A 16,443-nucleotide genomic window follows, 5' to 3' on the forward strand; every position below is an offset into this window, starting at 1 on the left:
CCTATTGCGATGTTGACGCTTCTATGGCTCCCCCTTGCCTTATGCCCGACTACATTGAGTCCTATTTTTCTCCATGGCCTGCACATATGGGACTTGGTTCGTTCCTCTAGAGGTTTGATGTCACCCTTTCTACCTCTGCTAACAATCCTCTCTTCCCACCGGGTTTAGATCAACCTGGGGCGTTCGCTTGGTAGGTGACCAATGGTTTCTTGCAGGTGTGACACTTCTTGATTTCTCGGTCTTTGGGAATCACGGGATGTTCCCCAGGCGGAATTTTTCCGATATCTTCAATTGCAGCATTGGCCGACCTCGCTGCGTGGCACCTCCACCTTCCCATGTCAGAAATCCCCCTTTGAACAGCTTTCCCAACAGTGTCCTGGAGCCCCGTGTCTGGTTTCCCTACTCTATGCATCTTTGAATAGGCACTCGACGAGTACTACCCTATCATATGTTGCCCAATGGGAGTGCGATTTGGGGGCGGTCGTGGATTCGGAGGACTGGAATAAGGCCTGGTCGTTTATAGCTAAATGTTTGTTCAACACAAATAAACTGGAGGCGGCATATAAAGTACTGTTCTGTTGGTATTGGGTCCCAGAACGTATAGCTTAGGCAAACCCTACCTATAGTGATAGCTGCTTTCGGGGGTTGTGGCCATCGTGGGGATGTGTTTTGTGTATGGTGGTCATGCCCAAGATTGATTCGGTTTTGGTCTCATGTATTTGGCCTTCTCTATATATTGTTTCATCTCTCCATATGCCGGGAAGCCCGCATGTCCACTCTGATGCTTAATGAACAGATGTTGAGTATCTGCAACGACTCCCAAAGCAAATTTTTTAAAATTTGGGAGCCGTGGTTGACATATGTTTTTCCCGCGCTCCCCCAGGCTAGCCTGGGTCTAGGTTGTTGATCGGTACTGGAGTTCCCGGATCCCTGCTGTTGGTCTTTTCTTCTTTACTCTTCTTTCCTTTTTGTTTTTGTCTGATTTTTGTGCGGCAGTAGAGATCTGTCTTTGACTTGCTTCATTGTTTCTCCACTGTGATCTTTTGTATTGTCTGTGCCATTGATAGCCCCTGCGTGGGTGTGGCTTTTGCATTATGTCCTTCTTTGTTTGAAACGTTTAAAACTAATAAAAACCATTGAAATACAAATAGGGTATTATACACAACTTAAATACATGTGAGGAAAAAAGAGGGTTAACACTGTAAAAAGATATATTATTATACAGTATTTATATAGCGCCAAAAGTTTGCTCAGCGCTGTACATTGTAGTGGGGTACAGTACATGGGACAATACAGTAACAAAACAATACACGAGGGGTTCGAGGGCCCTGCTCTTTCGAGCTTACAATCTAGGAGCGAGGGGATAGACGTACAGGAGGAAGTGGCTGTGGGGGATGGAGTGGTAGGAGGAGTAGAGGAGATCGGCTGTTAGGTGAAGGTGGGGTAGGCTTCCCTAAAGAGATGGGTTTTCAGGGTGCGCCTGAAGGTGAGGAGGGTAGGTGACAGTCTGATAGATTGGGGTAGAGAGTTCCAGAGGATGGGGGAAGACCTGGAGAAGTCCTGCAGTTGGGCATGGGAGGTGGAGACCAGGGAGCTAGAGAGTAGGAGGTCTTGTGAGGAGCGAAGAGTGCGGGTTGGGTGGTGTTTGGGTATCAGGTCGGTGAGGAAGTTTGGGGCAGCGTTATGAATGGCTTAGTATATCAATGTTAGTAGTTTGAATTTAATGCGCTGGGCAATCGGAAGCCAGTGGAGGGAATGGCAGAGGGGGGTGGCAGAAGTGGAGCGGTTGGCAAGGTGGATGAGTCTGGCCGCTGAGTTCAGGATGGACTGAAGCGGGGATAGCCTGTGTTGGGGTAGGCCAGTGGGAAGGGAGTTGCAGTAGTCCAGGCATGAGATAATAAGGGAGTGAACGAGTTGTTTAGTAGTGTCTGGGGTTAAGAACGTACGTATCTTGGAGATGTTGCGGAGGTGGAGCCTGCATGAAGTTGCCAGCAATTGGACATGAGGTTGGAAGGATAGGTTTGAGTGGGGGGGCGTGGGCTGGGGGGAAAATTAGGAGCTCGGTTTTGGAAAGGTTCAATTTGAGGAAATGGAGCGACATCCAGTCTAATATGTCACATCCAGTCTGATAGCCATTGATAGCCCTGCATGGGCAGGCCTTTTGATTACCGTATTTTTCGCTCCATAAGACGCACCTGACCATAAGACGCACCCTAGGTTTTAGAAGCAGAAAACAGGAAAAAAAAAATTCTGAACTAATGGACTGCAGACATAGTAGAGGAGATGACCAGAGACTGCGGACAGCACAGGGATGACCAGAGACTGCGGACAGCACAGGGATGACCAGAGACTGCGGACAGCACAGGGATGACCAGAGACTGCGGACAGCACAGGGATGACCAGAGACTGCGGACAGCACAGGGATGACCAGAGACTGCGGACAGTACAGGAGATGACTGCTGACCTTTGGGGAGGGAGGGGGAGCGGGTACCTGAATTTGACAGGTACCCGCTCTTACTTCCGCAGAGTCCAGCCGCGCGCTGTCTTCCCGGCTTCTGTAGTGTGGGCGCTCGGACAGCCGGATGCCCAGTGCGCATGCGCGAGAAGCGCTGCGCTTTGTGATTGGTCCGGCGGCTTCTGGGATCTGTCATGTGTCCCAGGTACCGCCTTACCATTCACAAAGAGCACTGCTTCTTCCGCATGCGCACTTGGGACCCGGCTGTCACGCAAACTACAGAAGCCGGGAAGACAGCGCGCCGCTGGATAGAGGGACAGGTAAGGTCCCACTGCAGAGCTGAGCGGCCGGCCCGGTATTCTGACACGGCGGCGGTGGAAATACCGGACCGGCCGCTCTATATTCGCTCCATAAGACGCACTGACATTTTCCCCGCTTTTTGGGGGGAAAAAAAGTGCGTCTTATGGAGCGAAAAATACGGTATGTCCTTCTTTGTTTAAAACATTTAAAACTAATAAAAACAATAGATATACAAATAGGGTATTATACACAACTTACATACCGTATTTTCCGGTGTATAAGGCGACTGGGTGTATAAGACGACCCCCTAATTTTCCAGTTAAAATATAGGTTTTGGGCTATACTAGCCATATAAGACTACCCCCCTTCCGAGGCAACACCATTTAAAAACATCAGATTTTTTAAGTGAAATGGTTATGTTCATCCTCATATTCATCCTCTGACATCATAAGTTCATGAATGACATCTTGTGATACATTTGTAAGACAGTCATTATGTGGATCAAATTCTAAATCAGTTGGCTACCGCTGGATGTGTGGTAATACGGTAGCTTTGGCTACATACAGTATATATACAGCCCGCTGGATGTGCAGTAATGTACATACAGTATACCGCACTGAGCCAAGCTGGCTCAAAACAAATGTCCCTATGACAGATAAATCTGTCAGCCCGCTGGATGTGCGGTATATACAGTATACTGAGCCAAGCTGTTTCAAAACGTACCGGTACGTCCCTACTGTAATCAGCCCACTGGATGCGTGTATGTACGGTAGCTGCGGCTACATACAGTATACACTGGGCCAATCACGGCGAGCGATGTATTTTACTAATGAATACAAAGCCTGCTTGGATTGGCTGAGGTTGTGACATAATCAGCCCACCTCTCTGACTCAGCCAATCCGAGTAGGCTTTGTATTCATTAGTAGAATACATCACTTGCTGTGATTGGCCCTGTGTATACTGTATGTAGCCGCAGCTACCGTACATACACGCATCCAGCGGGCTGATTACAGTAGGGACGTACCGGTACATTTTGAAACCGCTTGGCTCAGCGCAGTACACTGTATATACCACACATCCAGCGGGCTGACAGATTAATCTGTCATAGGGATATTTGTTTTGAGCCAGCTTGGCTCAGCACGGTATACTGTATGTACAGTATTACCACACATCCAGCCAGCTTGACCCAAACAAACTCAAGGTTAACATTTTATACCCCGTGTATAAGACGACCCCCAATTTTTGGGGTATATATTTAAGTATAAAAAGTAGTCTTATACGCCAGAAAATACTGTACATGTGAGGAAAAAAGAGGGTTAACACTGTAAAAAGATATATAAATATATCTCTATAAATATAAAAAAAATTGTATATGTAAAACAATTTTTTTGACAATATATAAATTACAAAAATTACATAAAAACATTTCCACATGTATGTGTATAAACGACGATTAGCTCGAAACATTTGTGTATAGAATGTATGTTACATGTGTGGATACATATATACATGTACAAACCATGACACACATATGTGTGGAATGTGAAATACAAAACTCTAAAGGATCAATAGCTATTGGCGTGTCACGTTCATATAGTACTTACAAATTGGAGAATCTGGCAAATGGGCCATATGGGTCCCATGTAGATTGGTGTGGGGACTGGCCTGGGTGGAAGATTCAAATATAGACAAATTCAGATATAGGTGAAGACATTAAGCGGTGTATATAATTATATGAACATTCTGCACTAGCCATGAAATGAGTTGGTAGCTGGAAAACGGAAACCAGGGAAAACATATGGGGAGCCTAAGAAAAATGTAAGCATTTCCAACATGGCCAGAGGAACTTTACGGTCAAAGGTAAGACCTACCCTATCAATGTGTTTTACAACTGTTCCTCTGACCATGTGGTCTACTGCCTGACTTTCCCATGTGGACTCTTATGTCAGCAGAACTATATGAATCCTCTGGAAAAGATTTGGGGAGCATCAACATTTGGTCGAAGAAGGAAATTGACAAACATAGCATCCCCAGACATTTTCTGGAATTTCATGGAAAATCATCTTCTGGACTTAAGGTATGGGTCACTGAGTCTAACCCCAGGACATTTCCGCTGCAGAGTGATTCAAATGTCTCTGCCAAAGGGAAACGTTCTGGATTTACACTCTCAACACTGTCTCCGGGAGGCCTCAATGAACATTGAAGTGAGTGCTCTTTTTTCTTAAGCTGCCCACATGTTTTCCCTGGTTTCCGTTTTTTGGCTGCCAACTCATTTTGTGGCCATATATATTCATATAATTATATACACACCACTTAACGTCTTCACTTACTGTATATCTGAGGCAGTCCCCACACCAATCCACATGGGACCCATATGGCCTATTCGCCAGATTCTCCAGTTTGTATGTACTATATGAATGTGATAGGCCAATTGCTATTGATCGTTTAGAGTTTTGTATTTCACATTCCACACATATGTGTGTCATGGTTTATACACATATATATGTATACACCCATGTGTACATCCACACATGTAATGTACACTCTATACACAAATATACTGAGCTCCTTATAGATAGTCATTGGTTATACACACACATATGTATACATGTTTTTATGTAATTTTTATCATTTATATGTTGTCAAAAATGTATATATATATATATATATATATATATATACACACACACACACACACATACACACACAATGTTTTAATATATTTATATAGATATATCTTTTTTACAGTGCTAAAGCCTTTTTTTTCTCCTCACATGTATTTAAGTTGTGTATTATACCCTATTTAACATCAGGATGGCTGATTATTGTAATTTCACAATTATGTGTACCGCCTCTTGAACTTGTAAAGCACCAGAGGGTTAACGAGATTTACTTCTTCATGTTTACATTCATTTATTTATTCCCCTTTTGCACAACATGTGTATTTGTAATTCTTTATGTGGCCGCAGACATGCATTCCCCCTCCCCTTTTTACGTATTGTTCTGCCTTTCCTATGTGCTGCCTTTTTGCCAATATATACCTCTTCTAAGATAGCTTCTTCATGGCCTGAAGAAGGAGCACATTCTCCGCAACGCGTTGCCATTGTTCGTCATATCAAGTCGTGATGTCACTTCCACCTGCTCAGCTACATTCCATCGGCTACATTCCGCCGATCAGGAAGCTCTGGGAGCCTCCAGAACAATCTATCAGTGTGTCCACAGGGACCAGTACTGATGACAGCCACATACACAGCAATATATGCTCTGTTACATCTTCCTTTGTGAGTGCATTTGTTCATGACCATTAAATGTTTTTAATACTACACCTAGATGACTAGTTCTCCTTTTCTCTTGCCAACCATTATACCCTTCCCACTCCTCCTGCCAGCAATCATACCCATCTCACTACTTCTGCACATACTGCCAACCATCATACCCATCTCACTACTTCTGCACATACTGCCAACCATCATACCCTTCGCACTCTTCCTACACATACTGCCAACCATCATACCCATCTCACTACTTCTGCACATACTGCCAACCATCATACCCTTCGCACTCTTCCCCCACATACTGCCAACCATCATACCCTTCTCACTCTTCCCCCACATACTGCCAACCATCATACCCATCTCACTACTTCTGCACATACTGCCAACCATCATACCCTTCCCACTCTTCCCCCACATACTGCCAACCATCATACCCTTCTCACTCCTCCCGCACACATTGCCAAATATCATACCCTTCTCACTCCTCCCGCACACAATGCCAACCATCATATCCTTCTCACTCCTCCCGCACACATTGCCAACCATCATACCTTTCTCACTTCTCCTGCACACATTGACAACCATCATACCCTTCTCACTCCTCCTGCACATACTGCGAACCATCATACCCTTCTCATTTCTCCTGCACATAATGCCAACCATCATACCCTTCTCACTCCTCCTGCACATACTGCCAACCATCATACCCTTCTCACTCCTCCTGCACATACTGTCAACCATCATACCCTTCGCACTCCTCCTGCACATACTGCCAGCCATCATATTCTTCTCACTCCTCCTGTACATACTGTCAACCATCATACCCTTCTCATTCCTCCTGCACATACTGCCAACCATCCTATTCTTCTCACTCCTACCGCACATACTGCGAACCATCATACCCTTCTCACTGCTCCTACACATACTGCCAACCATTGTACCCTTCTTACTCCTCCTGCACATACTGCCAAACAACGTATCCTTCTCGCTCCTCCTGTGCATATTGCCAACCATCATACCCTTTTACTTATTTTGAGTGGCATTGATGGGCAGTTGGGAAGCAGTAAAACCAACTATTTTCAATGCCCATGTGAAAGCGTCCTTGTATTTTTCTTGTTTAACCCACAAGCTGAATGAGAGAAATCTATGTACGTATAGCCTTACCCTTCGCTCCCACAACTTGGTGTTCAGTCCTATAAGTACCAGCACCCCGTATCAACCCTCCCCTCTTTACTGGCTGTCATTGGGATTAGTTTACTTAAAGAATATCCATTAGTGACTGGCACCACGTTGCACACCTGAGCTAGAGAAAGGCTGAGTTTTATAGCCTGTAGAAAGGTCTGCATTCTTCTGGGGGTTGGGGGTGGATATTAGAGCCTTCTTTCCTGCCCAGCTGTTACAGGCGTTCATTCTCGTCTGCTGCAACAGGGAGAGGTGGATCTGTTCTCGCTCACTTTTGCGTCGCAGGCCTCCGCAGCCGTCTCCAACATCCGAACATGGCTTACCGTGATCCGCAAAAGAACCAAGAGATCTGAACTTCATGATCCCGGGACCTTTCTGGTATGTAGCACCTGAAAAACTGTTTGTAATGCAGAAAGAAAGGATCGTCATACAGGAAATTGGAAGAGTTTACATCTCAGTTTGTATTGAAAGTCGTCCTGCAAAGGTGAAATGATCCGACGGGTTAGAATATCTCACTGTTTATGGCACAGGAAAGATACCATGGGCCAAACACACAACCAGTTTACAAACAAATTAGATTACTTTAGCAAGGCACTATTTTGAAGATGCTTTTCATGTGTGCTTAATTTTTATGTGATTTTCTTATTTATATTCTTTGATCTTCCATATTTCTATTGCGATAAATGTAGGTATTTGTAGAAAATTGAGTGTATTTTTGGCCAAAACTTGTTTTTTTGTTGTGGGTAGAGTGGGGAAAGGTTAAGTTATATGTAAACCCTTTGTATTCAACTTCTATTATTTGCTCACTTTTTGGACTCTTAAACATGCTATAAAGGGTTCTGGTATATCCGTTTGATAAATGCAACATAATGCCCCATGATCCTGCCAGAAATTAAATGAGTTGGTTATGTCCTGCACTCTAAGCCTGGGTTCACACTGATGCGGTGCAGAATTTGTAGCGGGTTCTGTGCAAATTCCGCACCATGTTCATGTATGTGTGTATGTTAAGTTAACAACACCCGAAATCGGTTTAGAAAACGTGGTGCGCATGGGTATTCACGCGATCCAATTCTAGTGCGGACCGATAAAAGAGTCCTGCACCTTTTTAGTGAGGATACGGTGCAATTTGCGCCATACAAAATGTATGGCTCAAATCGCACCACACAAATTTGCATGTGATTTACACAGGAATGTGCTGTTCCTGTGCGAATCACATGCGATATGCTGCACCGCATCAGTGTAAACCCAGGCTTAAGGTGACCATAAATGGATTGAAATTTAGCCAGTTCAGCAGGGACCAGCTGAATTTCGATCCATGCGTGCCTGTGTGGGTCTCCTCTGGGTACTCCGGTTTCCTCCCACATGTAAAAGTCAAGCTGTTAGGTTAATTGGCTCCTAGTATGTGTATGTATGAATGTAAGTTAGGGACCTTAGATTGTACACCCCTTGAGGGTTAGGGACTGATGTGAATGTACAATATATATGTAAAGCGCTGCGTAAATTGGCAGCGCTATATAAATACCTGTAATAATTATAATAGTATAGAGCAGGGATGGGCAAACTTTTTGACTTGAGGGCCGCAATGGGTTCATATATTGGACCCGGGGGCCGGACCAAGAGTAGATGAATGATGTGTATGTGTCATCCATAGTAAGTATAGTAATATTCCCCCATAGTAAGCATAGTAATTAATCCCCCATATAGTAATTCATCCCCCATAGTAATTCATCCCCCATATAGTAATTCATCCCCCATATAGTAATTCACCCCCCATAGTAATTCATCCCCCATAGTAATTCATCCCCCATATAGTAATTCACCCCCCATAGTAATTCACCCCCCATAGTAATTCATCCCCCATATAGTAATTTATCCCCCCTATAGTAATTCATCCCCCCTATAGTAATTCATTCCCCATATTAATTCATCCCCCATATTAAGTCCCCCCTGTGTCAATTCACTTACCTTTGCTCCGCGCGTTCCTCTCGCCGTGTTCCCGCGCCGTTCCGGTGTAGCATGAAAATCTGTCTCCTATGAGGATCTGTCCCCCTCGACGTATCTGCGCATGTGCCAGTTTCAGGCATTAGCAGCCGATCGGCGATCTCCGGCACATGCGCAGATACGTCGAGGGGGACAGATCCTCATAGGAGACAGATTTTCATGCTACACCGGTCTTCAGGGCGGACTGTGAGAGGAGCCTAGCTCCCCTCGCGTTCGTCACGCTGCCCCGCCTACACACATCCTGACAGCCATCCTGACAGTATCACGCTCCGCGGGCCGGATTAAAAGGTCCGCCGGGCCGTAGTTTGCGCATTGCTGGTATAGAGTGTAGTAAAGTATAATACAGAGATGGTCTCCTCAAGCAAAGCAACACAAGGAAGAGCAAATCTAAAACAGATCTTAGCTGTTCTGCAACTCTGTCACTGGGCTAAATCTACAATCGCAATGACATCTCCCCCCTGCAGTTTCCAGCAATCTTCTGGTGCATTGCAGGGGTTCAGGAAGAGCCCCCGAGACAAAGCATGTAACTACTGTTGCTGCTTGTGTTGGCGGCATGGGTACTGCTCCGATCACATGAGATGAATAGGAGAGGAGTGGCGGTGGGGATCGGAGCAGTACACATCTCACCCACACAAGCAGCAACACTATTAAAGTGCTCCGCCTCAAAGGCTCTTCTTTAACCCCTACAAAGTGCCAAAACCTGTGGGAGAGAAACTGCAGGGGCCCTTGGGCAGTGCCCATGGGTGCCCTGCATTAAGATGGTACTGGCCACTGCAGTTGAACAGAAGTCAATCTATTGATCAGTTTCTGTTTAACAGCCATGTTGGACAAAAGCCACTTCATCTGCAAATGGCTGCAGTGCTGATCTGTGTATTCTGACAGCGAGGGACTCTCCCTGCTGTCAGAATACAATAGCACAGTAGGAAGGATCCCCCCCCCCATTCACCTCAAATGTGTGGATGGCAGAATGGGTTCAGTTTTTTCATTTAGCCCACTCCTCTGGCTAAATTAAAACTAAAGGAACAAAAGCCTGAAAGAAAAAAAATTAACACACCCTCTACAGCTGCAATATTTTACTTCTTGAGTTTAGATACACTTTTTATACACTTTAAGGGCTCAACTTACACTTGCAGTTGAGTGGTGATTAAAAAAGGTGGTTGAGCCTTGTTTTTACCAGTCTCCCCCATCTGCCCCCCTTATAGTGGAACTATTCTTAAAAATGTTCCCTTCCCCCTCCTACTACCTATTCTGCATAACCTGTATAAAAAAAAAATCTGTGTACTTACCTATTTTTAATCCACTTCAGTCATGTGATCCTGCAGCTCTGGCTTCCCTGTGTCAGTGAGCGGCTGCTGCAGGGGAGAGGTGGGAGCACCAACAACGGCTGGGCCATGGGCGTCTATGATTGACTTCACAGCTCCCAAAATTCAGAGTCATTGTCGAGCGCTCCCTTGCACACAAGATCACGTGACAGCACCGCAGTGGATTGAAAATAGGCAAGTACACAGATATTTTTTTATACAGGTTTGGCAGAATAGGTAGGAGGAGAGGGGAGGTGGAGCCCTCCTTACTCCTGGGCAATGACCTCCTGTCTGCCAGGTTGGAGCCCAAAACCATGGTTTGGCCTCTACAAAAAGGCCTGCACACACCTGTGCAATTAGTGTGCTGGGGGTTCTGAAAACATGGACCCAGGATTGGAGATTTCATCCCTCCCAAATCACTTCGCAATCTCCAGACCCCAGGTCACAAAACAGGCTTTAAGAACCAAAGAGGAAACTGACAAACCAGTTTCCTCTGCATTAAGCAACCTGCCTGGAGCCCCTCAACCTGTATAGATGAGAATCCTGGGTTATAACCTTGCTTCAGACCGTGGCAGGATACCGCACTGCCACAATAGGTATAGTTAGGCTGCTCTTCCCCTTTAAGCTGCAAAGGGAGCCAGACGGAGATGTGTCTGTGCCGCTGCCTTGATGCTTTGTGGCAAAAACTATCCCTGCTGTTTGTAGTAGCATTGACTACTACAGTGATTGTCAGCGTTCACCCTCAGGTATAAGATATAGATTTACATAGTGCCAAGCTGGACCAATATAATCATACCTGGAGTTCAGCTTTAGGGTCCATTCCCACTGCCTTCAAGCTACACCAGAGTGGTTCATTGTGCGGGCAGCTGTACGTTTTGGCTACAATAAGCCACGATGAGGCTGTGGTGTGATGCATGATTTACCGCATCACACCGTTTCCTTTTTATCTGCTCGTCAACTTTAGTTGATGTGCACAAAGTGACACTTCATTCATGTCACCACACAGTAGTGTGGTGCGCTGTGCTGCTGTGCAGTGACATGCAGTGCTATCCAGTGTGCTGCACTACAGTAAAATGCCACGGCTCCATTTTATCACTGCACCGCACCTCCAGGCTGGTTTGCCGTGTGAACAGGGCATATAGAAATCAATTGTCTTCTATGTGCCGTAACAGTGACTGGCGTTCTTCTAGTGCAGAAAACCACCAGTCACCACACTAGTGGGAACAAGCCCTTAATGAGACAAGAGGTCGCCACCAGCGAGACAACTTTAGAGGGCACGGCTGGGTATGAAAACCCTCAGCGGCTGGCACGTGGTGCTCTCTTGCAAGCTGGAGTGGTGAGTTGGTGATCTCTTGCTGGCGCTGGTTTTGTAGTGTTTTCGGCAGCGGTGAGCGATCCCTAATTGACGAAGCCCACTGACACATACAAAACAGGTATGTGTCCTCCCATTATCTTCTGGCGAATCTGTCACTGGCAAATTCTCACTAATAATAGTTGTGTTAGAGTGATATGAGCTTTAGAAAAGGAAGTTTTATTGAACATACATAGTATATGATAAATAAAGATACATAGTTCATGATGAATAATTGCTAGTTTTGTCTTGAGAGATGCAAATAGGCTGCATGCACACTAGCGTAAAAAAAATGCTCATAGCAGCAGCTTTTGAGCATTTTTTCTGCCTCTAGAAGCAATCCTCCTATGTGTCCATACACACTATTTTAGTCTAGAGGCATTTTTTTAAGCTTCAGCAATTAGGAGCAGAAAAAAAATCTCTTGTTTGCGTTTTTGGGAGCAATTTGCTTGCAGAAAAAAATGCTGAACACTCCTAAACTCTGATAAATTCTGTTAAATGCTGGTAAATGCTGGTTTCCAGTATTTTATTTTTGGCTAGCTGGTTGTTAAGGAGCGGGCTGGCAAGCTGGCCACCCCATCTGTCAGCTTGGTTCCCTGCAGACAGTTATAAACAAAATAATAAACAAAACAAAATAATTGCTAGCAATTAAAACTTGAGAAAAAAAGTATGGATATTGCGGGGAACCCCACACCAAAATGTTTTTAAAAAATAGCGTGGGGGTTCCCCCAATATCCATACCAGACCCTTATTTGATCATGCAGTGTGGCAGGCCAGGAACGAAGGTAGGGATGAGCGAGCGCCCCCTCCCTACCTCTTGGACCATACCAGACCATGTGCCCTCATCATGGGAGGTAATTTGGAGTATGGGGCTCTACCTCAAAACACCTTGTCTCCATGTTGATGGGGACAAGAGACTCTTCCCACAACCTTAGGTGGTGGTTGTGGGGATCTGCGGGTGGGGAGCTTTTCAGAATCTGGATCCTGCCCCCTCCATGTGAATGAGTATGAGGTACATTGTACCCCTACTCTTTCACCAAAAAAATATTAAATATAAAATAAAAACACAGGGACAGTTTTTGACAAGTCCTTTAGTAAAAAGCCCCCCCCCCAAATCTAGCATCAATCGTGATGAACGCAGCCACCCCGAAAAAATAGAGCTGTGTAAAGGATGCTGGGTCCCACCATTCGACACCTCCGATAAATAAACTTAGGGGTGCTGCCCAGGGATGTCACTGGGTGACCCCGCCCCTTGTGACATCGTTAACCAAGCACTGGTCAATGATGTCACAAGGGGTGGGGTTAACAGGGATATAGTTGCCAATATTTAGGAAATGACTTGTCACTGGGTGGGCAGATCCATATGGGGAACTGATAGACTAGTTCCTCATCAGGTTCGTGTTGCTTTTGATTGACAACGCACAGCAGTGGGTGGATTCATACCCTCTATTAGACTTAATAGCAATCAGAAATAATCTCATAAAAAATGATCATGTAATCACTCTATATATGATGCTTTTTCTAGCAGACACACAGATCTGTCAGAATTAATCAACAAAATTCAACCGTGGCCTATTAACTTGCCAATGGCTAGATTGATCAGCATGAAAGCAGGATCAACAGTGACAAAAGTCACCCACCCCGCTCAGGGGTCTGCTTCATATGAGGGGCCCATGCCCACATAGAAGTCCATTTCTGATACTTTTGTGGATGCTTGGTGGGTCCTAGACACTTCAGTCACCATACTCCTGGTCACTGATAGGACGAAGCTACAATGGCCAGGAATACTTTTTGCATCAAGCCTGACATCTCCTCCATGTTTGCAGGACAAGGCTCAACCATAACACCTGAGGTAATGATGATTGCAAGTAGAGATGAGCTTGGGTGTCCTCTAAACTTATCTCTACCTTAATTCTAAACTTTCACTCTTCTTTTACTCCAACGAGCTGCAGGCTGGGTCATTCCTGCCCCAGAGCTCAGGTAAGCAAAGTGGCAGGCAGCAAGAACCTGGCCCACAGCTCATGGGAGTAAAAAAAAAAAAAAAAAGGGCATGAGTACGACCATTTATTGACCTGCTATGGTCTTTGGAAAATACAACAACCCCACGAATGCCCTTTAGAAGAAGCATGGCATACAAAATTGTACCAACCAAATATGAATGCTTATATGCAGAGCACACACTCCTGACATCAGTCATATGATCTCAGATGAACAATGGAGATTATTCTTGACAATTCATTTCAGGCAAACAGTTACTGGGCAGATATGCATAGTCTAGTGTCATCAGTGGAGGTCAAGGGAGAATGTCACCAGCACACCGAGGATCACCAATATGTGACCACATACCAGATGAAGGAGTCCTGCGAGACTCCGAAACATTGCCTTGCTGTAACTATGTGATCGTTCATTAAAACTTTTGGACCCATATTGGTGATCCTCGATGTGCTGGTGACATTCTCCCTTGCTGATTCTGTTCGTTTCCAGCCAACGCTCGCTGCAGCACCCATATACACACAGCCATTTTTAATGCAGGAACGTATGCGTTTGGATTGTACACTTGCATCAGTGGAGGTCACACACTGCTCAAAGAGCAGCTTGTGACTCCTTTATATCATAGTCTGTAGGCTTGTGTAAGCTATAACTCCAGTGCTTAGTAGCTTGCACAAACCATTCTTTTTACTGGTGGTGGTAGCAAAAGAAAGTTGAGTATATGCTGCTGAGAAACCCATTGCTTTGCCCTGTATGTACACTCTAAGGAGGTCCCACCAATGGCTTACACTTTATTTTTTTAACATTTCTACGCATCTACGCTATGCAGCACCAAGTGAAGAATCCCCTGCTAGGTTTTGGTATTTTGACAGCTGGCAAGGTGACTGCCAGGGGCGGACTGACAACTCATGGGGCCCCCGGGCAATAGGGGATCATGGGGCCCCTGTGTCCTTGCCCAAACTCAAAAAAACCTATGAAAAAGGTACCAGGAGCATCTCATGGGGCCCTCTACTGACCCTGGTTTCCAAATGCTCAGTCCGCCCCTGGTGACTGCCAGAAAACCCAAATGGCAGATGCATCTGTCTGATTGTTCTCTGCCTGGTCTGTTTGATTTTTTAATCAAAGTTTGTCGGGTGGGAGGGTACTGACAGGGCCACACACTAAGCAAATGTTATCCAGTTCATTATGAGAGCCAGATAAAATTTGCACAGTGTATGGTCAGCTTGACTTTGCCAGATCAAAGCGTGAACTCTCAGAGAGGCTTTTACAAGAATTCTGGCTATGTAGGAGGAACTTTATTCCATCTGAATCATCAGACGGCTGACCATTAATTAGAGAGTTCCTCCACCCTGTCTGAACTTGGCTTCAGGTCTAGTATTATTCTACAGGCAGTATGCCAGTGCTCTGTGGAACACTCCAAGAGAACTTCATTTATGTTAAAAACTTGTCAATCTGATAACTTTTGTAAACCCATCAATTGAAAATACATTTTTTTTGTTGTTGTGGCAGTGTATATCTGCATTGAAGACTGCAGTCAGCAGGATCTAAAATGGAACTCCAGCCAAACGTCTTCTTATAAAGTGGAGAGGAGCTATCACCTCTGTTAGATGTTTAATGCTGCCTGTGGCCCCAGTTGGGTACATTTCCAATCACCTTCTCTCTGTGTCATTGGGATGGTAAATGAGGGGAAATCTCCCTAACTGGGCTACAGACAGCATTGAAAGCAGACGTCCTAAACCTTCACCACTCTATGTAATACTAAAAATAAATTTTCTGGAGTTTCATTTTGACATTTATACTTTGCATGAGTCAGCTTAGGCCATGTCAGCACTTCTAAATCACATTTTTATATTTAGTAAGAGAAGTTCCTCTTTTTTGGGCATTAATGAAAAAAAATGTTGCTTTCTCATGCGACCTAAAGCCAATTAGCAATTATGGCTGTTCCTGTGTATATTCCTTGACTATTGTAACTCCCTCCTCATTGGCCTACCTCATCGCAGGCTATCCCCTCTTCAGTCTATCATGAATGCTGTTGCCAGACTCATCCACCTTACTAACTGTTCTGTATCTGCCAAACCTCTCTGCCAATCCCTCCACTGGCTTCCCATTGCCCAATGAATAAAATTCAAAACATTAACAATAATGTATAAAGCCATTTATAACTCTGCCCCAAATTCAATCACCAATCTTGTCTCCAAATATCACCCAAACCGTACTCTCCGCTCCTCGCACGACCTCCTCCTCTCTAGCCCCCTTGTCTCCTCCTCCCATGCTCATCTCCAGGACTTCTCTAGAGCTTCCCCCATCCTCTGGAACTCTCTACCCCAATTTATCAGACTATCGCCTACTCTGCTCACTTTTAGGCGATCTCTGACAACCTCTCTCTTCAGGGAAGCCTATCCTGCCCTCAGCTAATAGAATCTTCTACTCATCCTACCAGTCCATCCCCAACAGTTACTACATTTTGTACCACTAGCCCCTCCCTCCTAGATTGCAAGCTCCAAGGAGCATGGCCCTCCTATCCCTCTTGTATTGTTGCTGTATTGTCTGTTATATTGTAAAGCGCTGAGCAAACTGTTGGTGCTATAT

At 45.1% G+C, this 16,443-nt stretch overlaps 1 protein-coding gene across 5 annotated transcripts in view; it reads left to right on the forward strand.

The window, feature by feature from the left end:
- Positions 1-7,435: 7,435 nt before the first annotated feature.
- Positions 7,436-16,443, forward strand: part of TOR4A (torsin family 4 member A) — a 60,709-nt gene continuing 51,701 nt past the window's right edge. For 4 of the 5 annotated variants that reach the window (XM_089674959.1, XM_089674962.1, XM_089674964.1 and 1 more), the window contains exon 1: positions 7,436-7,590. The gene's annotated coding sequence lies outside the window, so the exon portion shown is untranslated. The remainder of the gene's footprint in view (positions 7,591-16,443) is intronic. The other variant, XM_089674963.1, reaches the window with a different exon arrangement.

The sequence above is a fragment of the Staurois parvus genome, unplaced genomic scaffold (assembly GCF_062004578.1).
Source record: "Staurois parvus isolate SC_StPar_1 unplaced genomic scaffold, SC_StPar_1.0 ptg000154l, whole genome shotgun sequence".
Lineage (NCBI taxonomy): Eukaryota > Metazoa > Chordata > Amphibia > Anura > Ranidae > Staurois > Staurois parvus.